We start from the raw sequence: 14,956 nt of genomic DNA, 5'->3' as shown, positions 1-14,956 counted from the left end.
ATAATCCACGAGCAAAAAGCAATTAAAACGGGTGAGCAGGTTGTGGTTTCGTACCATCAGCTCCCGGCCTTTCCTTACGAAGCCGGGCAGAAAGAAGAGCGAAAAAGTCGTCGCCCCTCAGGGCTTCTTTTCCCCTTTGCTGAGGCTTCTGGCGCTAAGAGGCGGGGAAAAGAAATCGTTCGGGCTCTTCCAGGGATGCCAACCACCCGCTCACATCGTGAACTCAGTTATTCGGCCAGAAATAACGTGCTGAGAGAAAGGGGAAGAAGAAGAGGGAAGTGGCGCCAGAGCCGCTCTCGGTTCGGCCGAGCGACGCAGGAAGCAGGCAGAAGGCAAAGCAGGCACAGGGAATACATTTCCCCCCGATCTTCCGAAAGTTCGGGACCCTACAAAAACACCCCGAGGACATTTGGCCCGCAAGTACCTTAAAAAATGCATCTAGACCCTTGTTAAGGGTAAGTGCTGTACTATCAGGGGCTACGGAACTGGTTTCTGAGCTGCTGACCCAACTCGAGCGTTTAAGCCGAAATAAAGGATTTGTCTCGAATGCAACCGACCTGACAGGTACTGGCGGGGACAGCTTCTCTTTCCCCACGCGGCTCATTCGGGCTGAGCGGCAGGCACCTCGTTTTCCTCGCCTTCCCCGGCTCAGACCACGAAGGATCGGGCTGTCAAAACCTCCCGCGTCCGCTCCTCCCCGCGTGACAGCGGCGGTAACGTACCCGTGTATTTACGTTACCGGCGGCGTGCTGACGCTGGGGAAGGAGGGCAGGTGAAGAAGAGGAGGAAAACGTCTGGAGCGAAGCATTTCAGCCTCCCGGAACCAGAGGCGGCTGCATCAAACAAACCCTAAAAGGTCGGTGGAAACCTCAGGCTGAAATAACCATCACGCCCTGCCTGGGTTTGTGTAAGATCCTTCACCTGGGTGAGCACTGCAAGCTTTTTACTCCTCCCTAATACTTCGGCCCGTCAAAAAAGGGTTAAAAAAAATACCCCAAGCCTTACTCAGCACCTAGAGTTTCTTGAACAAACGCTGCTGGAGCGATGCCGTCACCTGGTTCCCATGCTGGGGACCAAATACTTCGTGCTGAGGACCTAAAAAAAAATACCTTTTAGGGGTATCATATTTATATATATAAATAATTATATGTGTATATAAATATATATGTATATAAATATAAATATATATGTATATAAATATAAATATATACATAGAGGACATCAAAGGACAAATAATTACTCCCCGCTCTAACGAAATTCAAATTGTTCCATCAACATAATTTAATTCTGAGCCGCACGACATCGTTCAGACAACTGCTCGGGTCGGGATTTAAAGCCTGCGAGTGATGGAGAACCCGTCATACCCGGAGGTAAATTACCCCAGCAGTTAATTGCATGCATTGTTAAAACCTTGCACGTTTATTTATTTTTTTTTCTCCTCGATTCATCTCGCTTTGCCTGCCGGTCCGTGACTCTTGACCCTTCAGCCCTACGTACTTGTCTGAGCCGACGAAGACTGATGTCTGCCTTCCAGCACAGACGTACGCCAAAGCCAAGCAGGAAACAAAACTGGCAGAATAAGGCAAAAGCTGCTTTTTTTTTGCCAAAAACATTCAAATAAACAGCATCAAACTGTCCGGTAGTGTTTTGGTGTGGTTTATTCCTTTTTATCTGACGTTCAGGAATCAGTCTGTCTTTCTGCATGATTCAACGTCTTCACTGGAGCCGGGAGCTCCTCCATTTTATTTTTTTTCAGGAAAACCCGCTTTTTAAAATCCTGTCACCAACTTGGGAGGAAGCTTGGGCCGATTTCCCTGCCTCTGGTCATGCTAATCCGTGTCTGGCTGTATTGCTAATTCATCAGAGCCAGAGATGGCTCTGCCCGGAGGGTCACAGATCTCCTCCTAAGCACGGATTTGTTTCTTTTGCCTTGGGTGCAGAACAGATTGCACCGAAGGGCACCCTTTCCCAAGCATTTCCCAGAACGGGAATTTACCAGCTCCCTTAGAGGTGCGTTTAACTTTCCCTCGCATCCTCAACGCGCACTCATTTTTTTTTTTTTGGAACAAAGTGGGAACGTTTCCAACGAGTCTGCAAAACATATGCTTGTTTGCCCGGTAGTATTACCCTGCCCACTTGGATCCTGGAAATGAGAAAAAGCTTTTGTCTAAAACGGGAAAAAGAAACAAACTCCCTTCTGTCGGTACGGGGAGGTTTGTCGTGGGTGGCTGGCGTACGGTTTTGTTTGAAGCCCCTAGTTAAAAATATTGGCAACGCCACTTTTGTGCTGTATGGATCCCGGTAATGAGATATTTTAGAAATAAGGAGAAAGGAAGGGATTTGCTTCGAAAAATTATAGGTATCAGAGCCGCGAGGACTTTTATCAGCTGCCAGGAAGAAAACAGGCGTAGGTTCAGCTTTGGAGCCCCTCCAAATTTACCATTTGGCCCTTCGAGCGTTCTGTTGCTTTTTAGGACGCTCCATTGTGCTGTTTGTAAGACAAATACGGGGAGCCCTGTGATAGCGTATGGTGTGTAGGAGAGAGTAAATGGCTGCGTAACGCTTCCTGGTGAGGTTTCTGTACTAATTACCGCTTTTTTTTTTTTTCCCTCTTTTCTCCAACTGTTTTGTTCCAGGATAATGAAAATTTTCCCCTTGCAAAAGTTTGCGTGACGGTTTCTTTTTAAACAACGCCGGGAAATATCTATTTTAGAGCTATAATTATCCAGACCCGATGAGTGCAAAAAAAAAAAAAAGGTTCGGTTTCACTTCTCTGCGCTTCCAACTTTCAGCACTCCAGGTGGAAAGTACTTTTGTGTAATCTACTCTTTAAAATTAAGAAAAAAAAGAAGGTAGAGTTGCCAGTAGCAAAACTACCTTCGACAAATATAGTTAGAACAAGTGTCTGGCAGTGTATGCAAGCTGTTACCACGATCGGACCTTGAAGGGTTTGCGATTATGCTTGAACGATGGGAAACCACCAGGAGAGCTGGGAAGAGAGCTTTGATCACCTTGTTCGAGGCTGTCGCCGGCTCACCAATATTTCTGCGCGTCCTGTAAGTGAATTCTTGACGTAATAACGCGCCCTCGGCCAGCCGCTCGCTTTCGCTTGAGCTGGTGAGAATAGTTAGCGTTTTCTTCGTCTGCCTAAGAAAACCAGCAAATGAAGCAGAACTGGGTCTGGATTTGGGTTCGTCCGAATCACAGGAACACAAGGTCGGGAAGGACCCACAAGACCAGCTAGCCCAACCGTCCTAGCACCAATACTACCCACTGAGCTACTAAACCGTATCTCGTAGCACCTTGCCCAGGCACTTCTTGAACACCCCCAGGGACGGTGACGCCACCACCTCCCTGGGCAACCCGTCCCATTGTCTGACTGCTCCTTCTGAGAAGAAATGTCTCCTCATTTCCAACCTGAACCTCCCCTGGCACAACTTGAGGCCATTCCCTCTGGTCCTATCGCTAGTTATGGGTGAGAAGAGGCCGACCCCCAGCTCCCCACACCTTCCTCTCAGGCAGTTGCAGAAAGCAATGAGGTCTCCCCTGAGCCTTTTCTTCCCCAGACCAAACCCCCCCAGCTCCCTCAGCCGCCCCTCACAGGACCTGTGCCCCAGACCCCTCACCAGCTTTGTTGCTCCTCTCCCGGCAGCAGCAGGCTCAGGCACTCCCTGCGGCAGGAGACCTACACAGCCACGGATCTGGACACATCTTTGGGTCGCCGCAGCCTTTTTGTTGGAAGGCCACGGCAAAAACGGCGGTCACGGAGACTGCCAGCACACAGGACGGACTCCCACGCCGGACCCCCCCCCCCCCTTCCCCTGCCTGGCGGGCAGCGAGGAGCCGCCGCCATTTCGGGGCCTTCTCCTGCGCCGAGGCCCCGGCACCGCCCGCCCCCCGTCAGCCTCTCGGGGCCCGGCCCCGCCGCTCCCCGGGCCGCCCCCTGTTCCTGCGCCCTGCCCTGGTTCCAGCGGCTTTTAAGCAGTGCCCTTTTGCTCCCCGTGACCCTAGGGGCTCCACACCCTCACGTGTAGCACTGGCTGTGCCTTCCGTACCCTAGCACGTTCGTCTTTTAACCCGGTAACCGATAAACGGTGCCTCAGTCCCCTCATGGCACCGAGGGACTCCAGGGTGAACGCCTCACAAAGGCGGCTGCTTTTAGCAAGAAGTTCAATTCAACTGTTTGAGAGATGACTGTTCCCGTTTATTAGCTAACCCCACCCACTCCGAGTTTGTTCAGAGATATTTGCAAATAGCTTTACGTCCTCGGCAAGCACCACGTAATTTCGGGCCAATCTCTCTTCGCTGTCTGTTCTGTTCTTCCAGCACATGCTAAAGAAGGAAAGGTTAATACCAGAGGTTAGTGCAAACTAAATAGAAAATAGGTTGAGTAACACTTTAATATATTGAATCTAGTAGAAGACATCGCAGTAACTTGGGCGCGTTAACTACTCTGGGAGTAACACCCCCAGACACCAAGCTAGGTGATAATTTCTCTGCCTTACTCTAGTCTCTGACACTGCAAACCAAGCAGTCACTGCCCTTGGACAGGGTTTTTGCTCTCTTTGCCCTACCAGTCTTGTCAAAGTGATGTGGCAAGACATAAATTTACCCTCCTCTTTACCAGCAGGACAAATAAATTCCTGCGTCGCTCCCACTGACTGGAGCGCTCCACTACCACAGCCCCTCGCAGGGGCTGAGATGCCGCGGCTCCAGGAGAAGACAGATGAGTATGGACATGGGTGAGGAGAAGAAAGCCAAATGGTCACACTAACCAGGGCCTCTGCCACAGGGAGAGCCAGCTCTTTCTGCTTCACACAGCGCTTACACCGATAACGTCCCTACAGTGAATTGCTCAGACCTTACAGCAGCAGGGACTGCGTTAGCAGCTTCACGGGAAAAAGAAGGGGTTCATTTGGCTTTACACAGCACCTGATGCTACGACGGTGAGACAGAGAGGACGGTTTGCAGCCTCAGACCCTGAAGTCTTGGTGGAGAACCGCTCTGCTGCTGCCATCAAAACCAGCAGCTCACAGGGCAGCACAGGACCATCCACCCAGTGCCAAACCACACAAAGAAGCCTTGCGATGCAGCCTGCACGCAGCAAAGAAATCCACGTTTCAAGGGACAAAATGAAACAGGTCATTAAAGTGTTTCTCTTCGATCCTGCCACAAAGGAGCAGTCGGTATGTTGCACAGTCTCGAGCAACTCCAGGGAAAAAGCAAGAGCCCCTGCTCCAAATGCTGCTGCAGCAGCAGCAGAGGACAAGCCCTTCAAAAGGATTTGCCCGTCCAGCCCGCGTGCTGTTGACTGCTGCATCACCTGCCTGAAAGCACGTGGGTGAAGAGCTCTAATTCATGGGCTGGAGATGCAACAAACTCCTTTCATTTCAGGATGAATATCAGCCCAGGTTGATCTTCCTCTGTAATGTATTCACAGACATAAAACAAAAAAAGCTTTAAAATCCCATTATTTCAGAAAGAGGGATTTCTTTTCAACAATCTTTGTTTCATTTTATTCCCTTTTTTTTTTTTTTACTGATTTTTGTATGCATTAGTAGGCATTTTTATATGCACACCTCTACCTGGCAGTGGAGAAGCAAGGATTCCTACCAAAGATGAAAACTTTTTGCTCTTTTGTACTGGAGAATACGAATCCCTGGGCTTGGGAAGCACCTTCACACCCCTGGACTGGAGCCCTGGTGTAGTCTGAACCAGCCCTGCCTTGGCTTGACAGCAGGCACCATTTTCCAAACCATTCCACAATGCTTTCATTAATCTGAGTATTTGCATGTGCATATTTTGGGGGGGGCATCTAATGGAACAAATGGTAACTTAAAAACACATTGGAAACTGTTCACTGGCACCTCCTGAATTTCCTAATGAGCCAGGCTTTCCTTTGCTTTTATCCCATATGGGATTCAAAACTGAAGCTCAGCTTTCAATCTTTTATAAGAAGGATGAGAGATTGCATGGGTGGGTGCCCCACAGACCCCTGGAACACTGGTTTCCCTATGCATGCACATGCACGCTCCTGAAATGCTGTGGGCATGCAAGCTAATGCAAATTATTAATTGCCCGTTCCCTGTTTTGCATGCCCACGTCTGGCAGACTAGAGGCCACAGTAAAAGCGTAAAGCAAGAAAGATGAAAGGTGCACGTTGATTACTGCTCAGAAGTGAACAGGCTGCTGATCAGTGGGACCGTAATACCTCATAAAGATGATAATGACTCTTCCCCCCTCCTTTGCCATCCTCATAAACAAGCTCAATTCCATCAGGTTGCACGAAGGGCTCGAAGAACAATGAACAAACGTAATCAAAATGCCAATATGTTCGCATTAAGACTGGAATGAGCAGTGACATACCCGCACTGTCTAATCTCTGTTTCTTCTGCCTTGGGGTAAAGAGAAAGATATATCTCTCTTTTCAAAAAAATAAAAAATTATATATATAAAAAAAATAGAAAAAAGGAAGAAGAGGAGTAAGAGCTTTGATTTATTAATTTGTGGTTTCTTCTTACCAGTGGCCAGACTTGGATGCCCAGGCCAACAGGGAACTGGAGGTGAATATCTCCTGTGTGTTGTTGTGGCCAGCTCACCATGGTCCATATACAGTTTTTTGTATACTGAGAACTTTTTTTTTTTATGATTTTCCATGGAGAAAGCTATGCATTATTTTGCAAACCAGATTTCAGTGGGAGTTTCTGCTCTCTGTCCTGTTCTAATCACAAGCTGAACCGATCACTGATCTGCTTCTCCTAATGCTCTTTAAGGTGCTCTTGATACCACTGCATTACAGCCAGAAAAAAAAAAACGCTCCTGCTGCTGGTCCTGACATTCGTTACCCGCTGAACTCACACACTGCCACAGCCCTGCACGTGGAAAATCCTTCCTCGGGCTCTGAGCCGCTCTGAACGCTGGCAAAATGCACTTGAGTCCTCTCTTCCCTCGCTTGCCAAGGCAACTCCTGGAACCTCGTCCTGGGCTCGCCCTCCTAATGCCTCGATAAGCCTTGTTACACTGCCTTTACACTCTAGTGATGTTGTGAATATCCTTCTTTAAACCCATTGCCCGGCGCTGGACATGATATTTCAAATGAGGTTTTACAAAGGCTTTGTGTAATGAAACCATTCTCTCCCCTGATTTTTAACTAATCCTCTTGCTTATTCGCCATAAGACCTGATTAGCTCCTCTTGCATCTGCCACGCACTTGGATCTTTACCTTCTAATTATCACATGCTTTTTATCCCTAAGTCTCCTTCCTTTGCTGTTTCTGCACATCTGTTACGCAAAGCAAGCTTGCCTTCCCTTCAAGCCGCCTCGCCTTACCCGTGCATGCACTGCATTTCCCAGGACCGCGTCCCAGATCTAAAAGTCTTCCTAAAAATGTGGTCGCTTGACAGAGTAAAAGTGTTTTAAACATGAACTCATCAACAACGTTTTGTCTTCCTGAGTCTGCAGACAGCCTACAACAATAATTCATTCCCTTCAGCGCCACCTCACTTATCCCAATCATTTGTTGACTTCAAAGCTTAAATATGGTGATTTAAAGGTCACCACTCGTAGCTAGTCACTTAACCATAATTTTAGCAGAATTTATTCTGTTAACGTACTTCTTTTCCAGCTCAAATTGCCTCCCCGGAGGTCAAAAACCCCATCTGTCTCTCCCCTTCCAAAACCTCCAGCTGTGATTTCACAGTGATAAGTTGTCAATACAAACATTTTTGGCATATGGAGAAAGCTGAAGTGTTGGGCACAGTAAAAACGAATATGATTGAGGGCTCTACAGCACTGATTATGTTATCCGGTTGTCTTATTTAGTCCGTACAGAAATATCGTGTTTATATCTAAATAAAACTACCCTGCAATTTCCGCGCGTCGCTCCAGCGAGCGGCGGCGTTCGGGGTCACATCGCCGCGGCTCTCAAGGTTTCTGTCCCCATAGCCTGTAGGGTCGGTTCTCCTCACCTTTATACGCCCTGTACCAAAGAGAAGTCTTTTTTGGTTAAATATGCACATAAATACATATATACCCATTTACAACCCTTATGATGAAAGACAGTGTTGATGGAGAGTGCCAAAACTAAACGATTTTGGACTAGAATAAATGAAATTACCTTTGGGAATGGCTCTGGGGATGGCAACTCTGCGTCCTCCCCTGTGCCGCCAGCCAGGAAGGGTGCTGGATAGCCAAGAGAGGCTTTTTATTTTCCTCAGGCAACTGTAGAAAAAAAAAAATCACATTTCTTAAAAAAAAAAAAGCAATCGTAGTAGTATGCTATGAGGGAAAATAGATCACGGATGGTCTCAGCTAGGCTCAGGCTGTTCGTGATTTTTGCTGCAGGAGATTTGGCCCTCTCTCCCTACCAAAATCACGTGTCCCTGCTCTAATTTAATGCAAATACTCTGAAGAAAAAATAAATAAAACATTATTTTAAAGCCACTGGCGGCTGCATGGCACCCGTTTCTGTTCAGATTTACTCATAAAAGAGAAAAAACACGGCAGTGACTTGAGGTCAAAATACAGTTAAGTATCGCAACAGGAGAGGGAAGGAATAAATCCCAAAAGATTGGGTTCGTTTTAGAGGACAAATTTTATTTATATGCTGCAACGATCGCTTACACCGAACTGCAAACCCAGTACTGATGAAAGACCGAGAGGTTGCAGCACTCCCCTAACAAGGCGTGATTTAAGGACAAATTTTTATTTTTCCTAAGGAAACGTGCCATTTTTCGGTGTCCTCGTCGCCCCGCACTGAGTTAAATCATTTGATTTATTCCCCAAAGCCTTTGTACGTACCCAGCTGCCTTCTCAGATTGGGGCGCTCCAAGGCCTTAGGGTCTTCTGTGAGAAGCCTGCAATGTATCTTCCCCCCTGGTGGTGGGCCAGCTCACACCTAGAGGAGGTTTTGCCCTCCCCGAAGGGATTCAGCGCACACGCATCACTCAGGTTAATCACAGCTGGCTCGGAGAGCTCCGCTGCTCACAGGTGGGACAGCTCAGAACTGCAGGAGCCGCCCAGATAAAGGCGAGCAGGTGCCCCTTACCTCCGGGAAAACCCAAGAGAAGACAAACAGCCTCTGGGCAGTGAAAGCCACGTAGGCGTACGGCACCCCCGCAGGAGCATCGCTCGACGAAACGCGGCTATGCGGTCCTGCAGGGTCAGCATTTTAACCGAAAACAGCCTCAGGTACCAGGAGCTGTATACGATTCATTCGAGGCTGCACCTGCCCACAACAACAGAAACTGGAAAAGAAATCCCTCTTCCACCTCACGTAGGAGAATTAAGCAAGTCCCTCCTTGTAAGGGGGTCCCCAAAGCTGGATCGAAGGTCTCTGTCAGATCTCTGTGTTGTCTCAGCGTGAATCAAACGTGCAAAATATGTTTCATGTACCACCAGGGAAGATATTTTTGGAGGAAATAGATCACTTTTCACTAATTCTATTAAAAGCATGTGGAGTCCCATTAGTTGGATCCCGGGGCTTGCCGTAATAATCCTTTGCATGTCTCGCACTCACCGCTGTCACATCCTGGATTCTTTACAAATAGAAGCAAATCCCCCAAAGTTTGCCAAAAGTATGGCACAGAAGCCCCCCTAAGGGGGGACTTTTACATCTCCGAGTCTGGCAGCGAGTCCTCAGCCTCGAAGCGCAAGGGATCGAGCCTCGCAAATTTTATCCTCCCTAAGCTGGCAGCGTTACTCACGTGAAAAATTCCTCCGTCGAGTCTGTTTTCGATTCCAACGCTGCTTCTGATCTGATTACCTTAAAAACAGAGCGAACAAAACACGTTGAGGGCAGGATTTACTGATGGGGAAACTGGGAGGCTCCAAAATAGCTCATTCCCTGTGCTCTAAGCAGAGACAGGAGACGGGACCTTTGCGTACTGTCAGGATAATACAGTTGCTATCCTTCAAAATCAAAGTCACGGGCTTTTCTCTCTCTATACAGGCAACACATAATACCATCAAAGCCTAAAACAGCGTCAAAAGTATTGCTCTGGGGCTAGTTCATAAGCAACGCGCCACGATAACAAATGAAATATGTGTATAAACATAAAAAAAAAAAAGGAACATTTCCAGAAGATCAAGACTATGGGAATGAAAAGAATACGTATCCTCAACAGAGGGCGGCTGCAATGACAGCTAAAGGACAGCACGAGCTCGAAGTATCGGGAGCGAAGTTTAGGAGGAATTTTATCGCTCTTCTAACTTCTAATTGGTGTCGGGAGAGAATCCGCTTCCGCGCAGACGGCGATGAGACAGGAGGAGGAGGCGTGCTGCAGAGAAGAAGACTCGTGAGAGCAAGGCGTCGGCATGGGAAACTGGGTTTTCATCCCCGATCTCTGCTCTTGGGACAGGCAGGGAACCAACCTGGACGAGCAAAGCGTCGTGTCTTAGATGTACCCCGAGTTGCTCGTTGACTCCTGGAGCTCCTTTGCGCTCAGCAGTCATGCTGGGAGGAGAAACAGAAACAAACACAGAACTTTTTCACCAGCCCGTTATTTTTTTTTCAGGAATTTTTAACGACAGGTGCGATCTCTTAGGAAGGCTGCATGCCATACGCAGCGTGCTGAGGCTCTGCCTTCCTTCTGAGGTTGCTTTGCTTGCTTCTCCAGAGAGATATTGCTAAGACAGCTGCCTCGGGAATATTATTCTGCTTTAATCAGCCTTAGATCTCAAGAGCTAGGAATGTATTGTAATTGTTTTGGAAGAAAATATCCATTTAGCAACTTACAGAGCTATTTTGGCAGAACTCTTATACCTATTTCTCACGTTTTCCCCCACCCTTTTGCTTCCTGCAAGTGAGAAAGTTGCAACCTTGCTTGTGCACAGTCCATCTGCTCCCGTACCTGGAAGTGCCATAATCCTCTTTCTGTGACATCACCGTCATTTCTTCCCTGCCGCCGTCATATCGAAAGCAAGATTATGACTTCAGGTGGGGGGAAATAAGCAGCAGCAGATGGGCCCTTAAGGAACAAAGATCACAAAAGATCCTCTTCTCATGCAAATGTGCCGCCGTACTAAAGAACAACTGGGAAGAAACGAAGAGAATGATACGATTCCAGACCAGTGTAATCTGGATGACAGCATAACATTTTTCAACCCATCTGTAGGGGTAAAACTGAGTCTGATGAGGACAAAGTCAGGGAAAAAAAATCAAAATTTTTCGAGAGGAGACAGGAGTCTCCTCCTTTTCTATATGAGACAGGAGTACACCGGGGTACGGTAAATATTACTAATCATCAACTGAAGTATTACTCGGAAATTATTTATCCCACAGAGCTAAGGCTGATTCAAGAATGAAGCCCCCTTCCCAGCAGCCGTGGCTTTATAGTTCACTTGGAGATAAAGTCTGGACTCCACTACCAGCTTTATGATGCGAGTCCTGGCAGCTCTACATCCTTAGCCATTAAATTACGGTTTGTCACCTTTACAAGCTCAGCAGTCTGCCTACTTAATTCTTCCAACTCAGCTAACCCCAGTCCACTTCAGTGTCATTTTTTTTGCAGCCCGAGGAACCATAATATCTTCATTTTGCTGCTCTCGTTCAAGGGGAGAAAAAAAATAATCCTCTGCATTCGTTTCAGCCGGTCCGGTGACGCATCCGAGCTCACCCTGCTTTCAGCTTCCTCCTGGGTTCTGTGTTCCTCGTACACCAAAAGCAGACTCGTTGGCTCCCCTCCGCCGAGCTGTCGCGTGTCTCCAGGCTTCTAATCCGCCGCAGTACTGACAAGGTGTTCGCGTTTCTTTTTATACATAAATAAGCGTGCGCTCGTTTATTTTTCCCCGTCTGTGAGGAGCTGCGGCCCGTGTGCTGTCAATCTAAATTAGATTGGTTAAGAACATTTTGTCATGTAAAATAAAGCGGTAAAGTGGAGCTGCACGGGGAGGTGGTGATTGTGTCGAGTGACTGTTTTGTATTAGTGGGTGACTTTTCCAGTAATCTTTTACCACCTGCGTATGCCACAGTTGCCTAACACCACTGAAGAAAAAGGGTCGTCTCTGAAGAAAGGAGGAGGACACGTAGGGCAATGGTAACCTGAAATGGCTGTCGTAAGCCCTGGTAATCTCCAGAATGAGAAAACGGCTCAGAAGTGATCTATGGGTGTAAATCTCACCCGGGGGGTTCAGTTTCCCTACGCTTTGAAGGTCGTGTTCTCAAGACATTGCACAGCGCTGGGTCTTTTTAGGATGCGTTGGGTTTACGTGGCAAGGTTTTGGTGGCGGGAGGGCCTCTGTGAGCAGAGCCCCAGCTCCAAAAGGGACCCACCGGTGGCCAGAGCCGAGCCACGAGCGGTGCTGGGAAAGCAGAGCTAAGAAAGGGGGGGGAAAAGAATAAAAAACTGCTGCGCAACAGCAGCTGGGGGCGAGGAGCGAGACGTGGGAGACCCAGCCCTGCAGCCCCCAAGGTCAAGGTGGAGGAGATGGATGGAGCAGACAACAGGCACGCACTTACCCCGCTGCCCTGAAGTCCAGCTCACAACGTGTTCCCAAGTTCTTTTCTGGCCTTCTGAGCCAGGACAAATGAACGTGAAGCTTAAAATCTGTCGCAAATCAGAACTGGCGCGCCCCAGACAGGTTTTACAGCGAGCCAGGGAGGAGAGGAAAAAAAAACGTCTTGTATTCTGCAGAAACACTGAAATGTTTTCCTAGAGCAGAAGGGAACTGTTGAAGAATTAGTTGTCCTTTTGGAGCTCACCAAAAATACAGTAAGGCTTTTCTCACTCAGTCTAAAAATAAAAAATAAAAATACCTTTTAGCTCAATGAATTTTCAGCGAGGAGAACGTTCAAACAGATTCCTATGCAGGCAAAAACATTCGCTTAGGAATTTCCCTTCTTGATAATGCTACACCCCAAGTATTGACAATATATTTTGTCCCAGAGTGAGCGGATGGAAACAAAGACATTTGCAGAGTGAGGTGTTTCTTTAAAAGTGGGCTGTCTTTGTTATGCTGTGTGTCCTCTGCACGAAATAACACCAATTCTTCCATCAGCTGAAAAGGGATTAGTGCTCTACCCAAGCAGCCTTCAAAGAGGATCTGTACACTTTGGTTAGACTCACAGATTTTCCTTAAAGGGCTGTTAAATCGTCTAGCATGACCTCTGTATTACACATGCCATAGGATTTCAGGCTACCACCGTAATAAGCTCCGTAATTCCGCTTTGAACCAGATGTTCCAAGCAAGCATCGCGACCTCACGGACCAAAACACCACAGCCTGAGTGAGCCAGTATCGTCATGAAGGTTTTGTCGTGTTTTTTTTTTTCCTTGATCAGTACAATGAAATAAAGGAGTTTTCAATAATGTTTCTGTATATTCTGGGAATACACGCGAGAGACACTTTCATATTACGAGCTCTTCAATATTTATGAGCTGCAATACGTACCCAGTTAAGAATAGCAGGGACCAAAAAAAAAAAAATAGCCACCAAACGATGCCAAGGTTTTGCTTTGCTATAAAGCGCTGCCTTTTGACAGCGAAAGAAGGAGGCAGTGAAAGAAGTTGGCATCGCAGGACACAAAGCCAGCCTTGCGGCAGCAGTTAACCTGGCGTGTCAGACCGCAAACGGGGGCTTCTTTGTAGACTTCATTACATTCTTCCCCTTCGTTTGTGCAGCTGACCTGGAAAATGACCACGGCCTTTTGATGCCTCGTTTCCGACGTGCGGCTTTTCCGATAGGTAGGCGTTACAAATACACGTTTATTCGAGGCCCGCGTTCAGCGATCCAGGAAAAGAGCTGGGTTCTGTAGAAGCACACGTGGGAGTATCGTTAACTTCTCTCCTTCTGACAAGAAGCGATTTTGACGCGGAATATCCGCAATGTGTATTTTTCCATAATTTTGGATTTTGACACGGAAAATCTGCAATATGTAAGAGAAACTGCAGAAAATGACTTCTCCTGGGTGAATCCAAGTACAGGGTTTTTTTAAAAAACCCTTCCACGCTACACCCTGGAGTCTGTTTTTATCAGGTGGTTTGGGTTCAAGCCCCACGCTAGGGATCTGAAGGGCTCACCACAGGTTAGGAGCTTGGTTCCTGTGGCATGGCACCGGTTCCTGGGTCACCGGTACCACTCAGGTCGCCGCTGGCTGGATCCGCTGGGGTTCAGGAGGCAACACGGGCACCGGTCCTTTTCCTCACCCACCTGTAAGGCCGGCAGCCAGCTGGAAAAAGGTGGAAAAGTCTCTATTTGCCACACAGCGGGTGTCAGTGGAGCACTTACGACCTGCTCCTGGTGTTCAGCATCCCTCCCTTTTGCAGGAAACGAACCGCCCCCGCTGCAGCTGTTGGACCGGAGACCGGAGATGGGAGAGGAGACGTAGAGGGGAGATGGCAACAGCACGCAGCGAGCACATTTGTCACAGTCTCGAGGCTGCCGCCGTGCAGAGACTGCTCTTTAACACAAAGGGTCTTTGTGCTTGGGGAAGGACGATGCCCGTTTCTTCTCTCCTGCCCAGATGTCAGAGGAGCTGTCAGAGTTTCAGAAGGGGGAAGCCCCGGCGAGGTCAGCGATCTTCCCCAGTATGCCCTGGATAACTTCCAATTCCCTTTACTCCAAGAACACGTAAAAAAACAGGGAGAATGTGATCGACTGCAAAGGTTTACGTCCTCAGCTCTTCCCTGCAGCCCGATGCTGCTGCCTCTGCTCGTGTCAGCATCCCCTCACCTTGCAAAGCTCGGGCTCGCACAGGAACTTGCTGCTCCGGGTGTCCCAGGAGAGCTGACAGTCTGAGGGATTGCCCCCAGTCCCACTTTTCCCAAAGAAGAAACTCGACAAAGTCTGTGAAATGGAGATTCTTCAAATTTATGTTAAAGCTACGCTTGGTTTAAATCTCCCCCCTCTTCTTAAGGTCATCAGTAGGATTAACAAAGCAAAGTCCGGTCTTCTGAAGGCTGAAGACTTCAGAATTTGGATGTTTATAAACAATTCTGTGTTGGTTTTTTTCTTTTCAG

At 47.9% G+C, this 14,956-nt stretch overlaps 1 protein-coding gene and 1 long non-coding RNA gene across 11 annotated transcripts in view; both read right to left on the bottom strand.

Moving 5' to 3' along the window:
* Window positions 1-3,805, bottom strand: part of LOC310890199 (netrin receptor DCC-like) — a 418,983-nt gene extending 415,178 nt beyond the window's left edge. For 4 of the 10 annotated variants that reach the window (XM_083818916.1, XM_083818907.1, XM_083818908.1 and 1 more), the window contains exons 1-2: window positions 3,627-3,804; window positions 3,012-3,147 (exon numbers count right to left, since the gene is read on the bottom strand). The gene's annotated coding sequence lies outside the window, so the exon portion shown is untranslated. Of the gene's footprint in view, window positions 1-2,940; window positions 3,148-3,626 lie in introns of all 10 variants that reach the window. The other 6 variants (XM_083818911.1, XM_083818905.1, XM_083818910.1 and 3 more) reach the window with 6 other exon arrangements.
* A 102-nt stretch (window positions 3,806-3,907) lies between these two features.
* LOC310889068 lies at window positions 3,908-8,933 on the bottom strand. Its single transcript, XR_014576352.1, has 4 exons — window positions 8,800-8,933; window positions 8,117-8,220; window positions 7,862-7,978; window positions 3,908-4,332 (listed from the first exon to the last, which is right to left on the bottom strand). It is a non-coding gene; the product is annotated as an uncharacterized lncRNA (long non-coding RNA).
* Between the last annotated feature and the right edge of the window lie 6,023 nt (window positions 8,934-14,956).

This window comes from Anser anser (genome assembly GCF_964211835.1).
Source record: "Anser anser genome assembly, chromosome: Z".
NCBI classification, from domain to species: domain Eukaryota; kingdom Metazoa; phylum Chordata; class Aves; order Anseriformes; family Anatidae; genus Anser; species Anser anser.
Note: the sequence above shows the minus strand (reverse complement) of the source record. Positions and strands in the feature narration are given on the sequence as shown.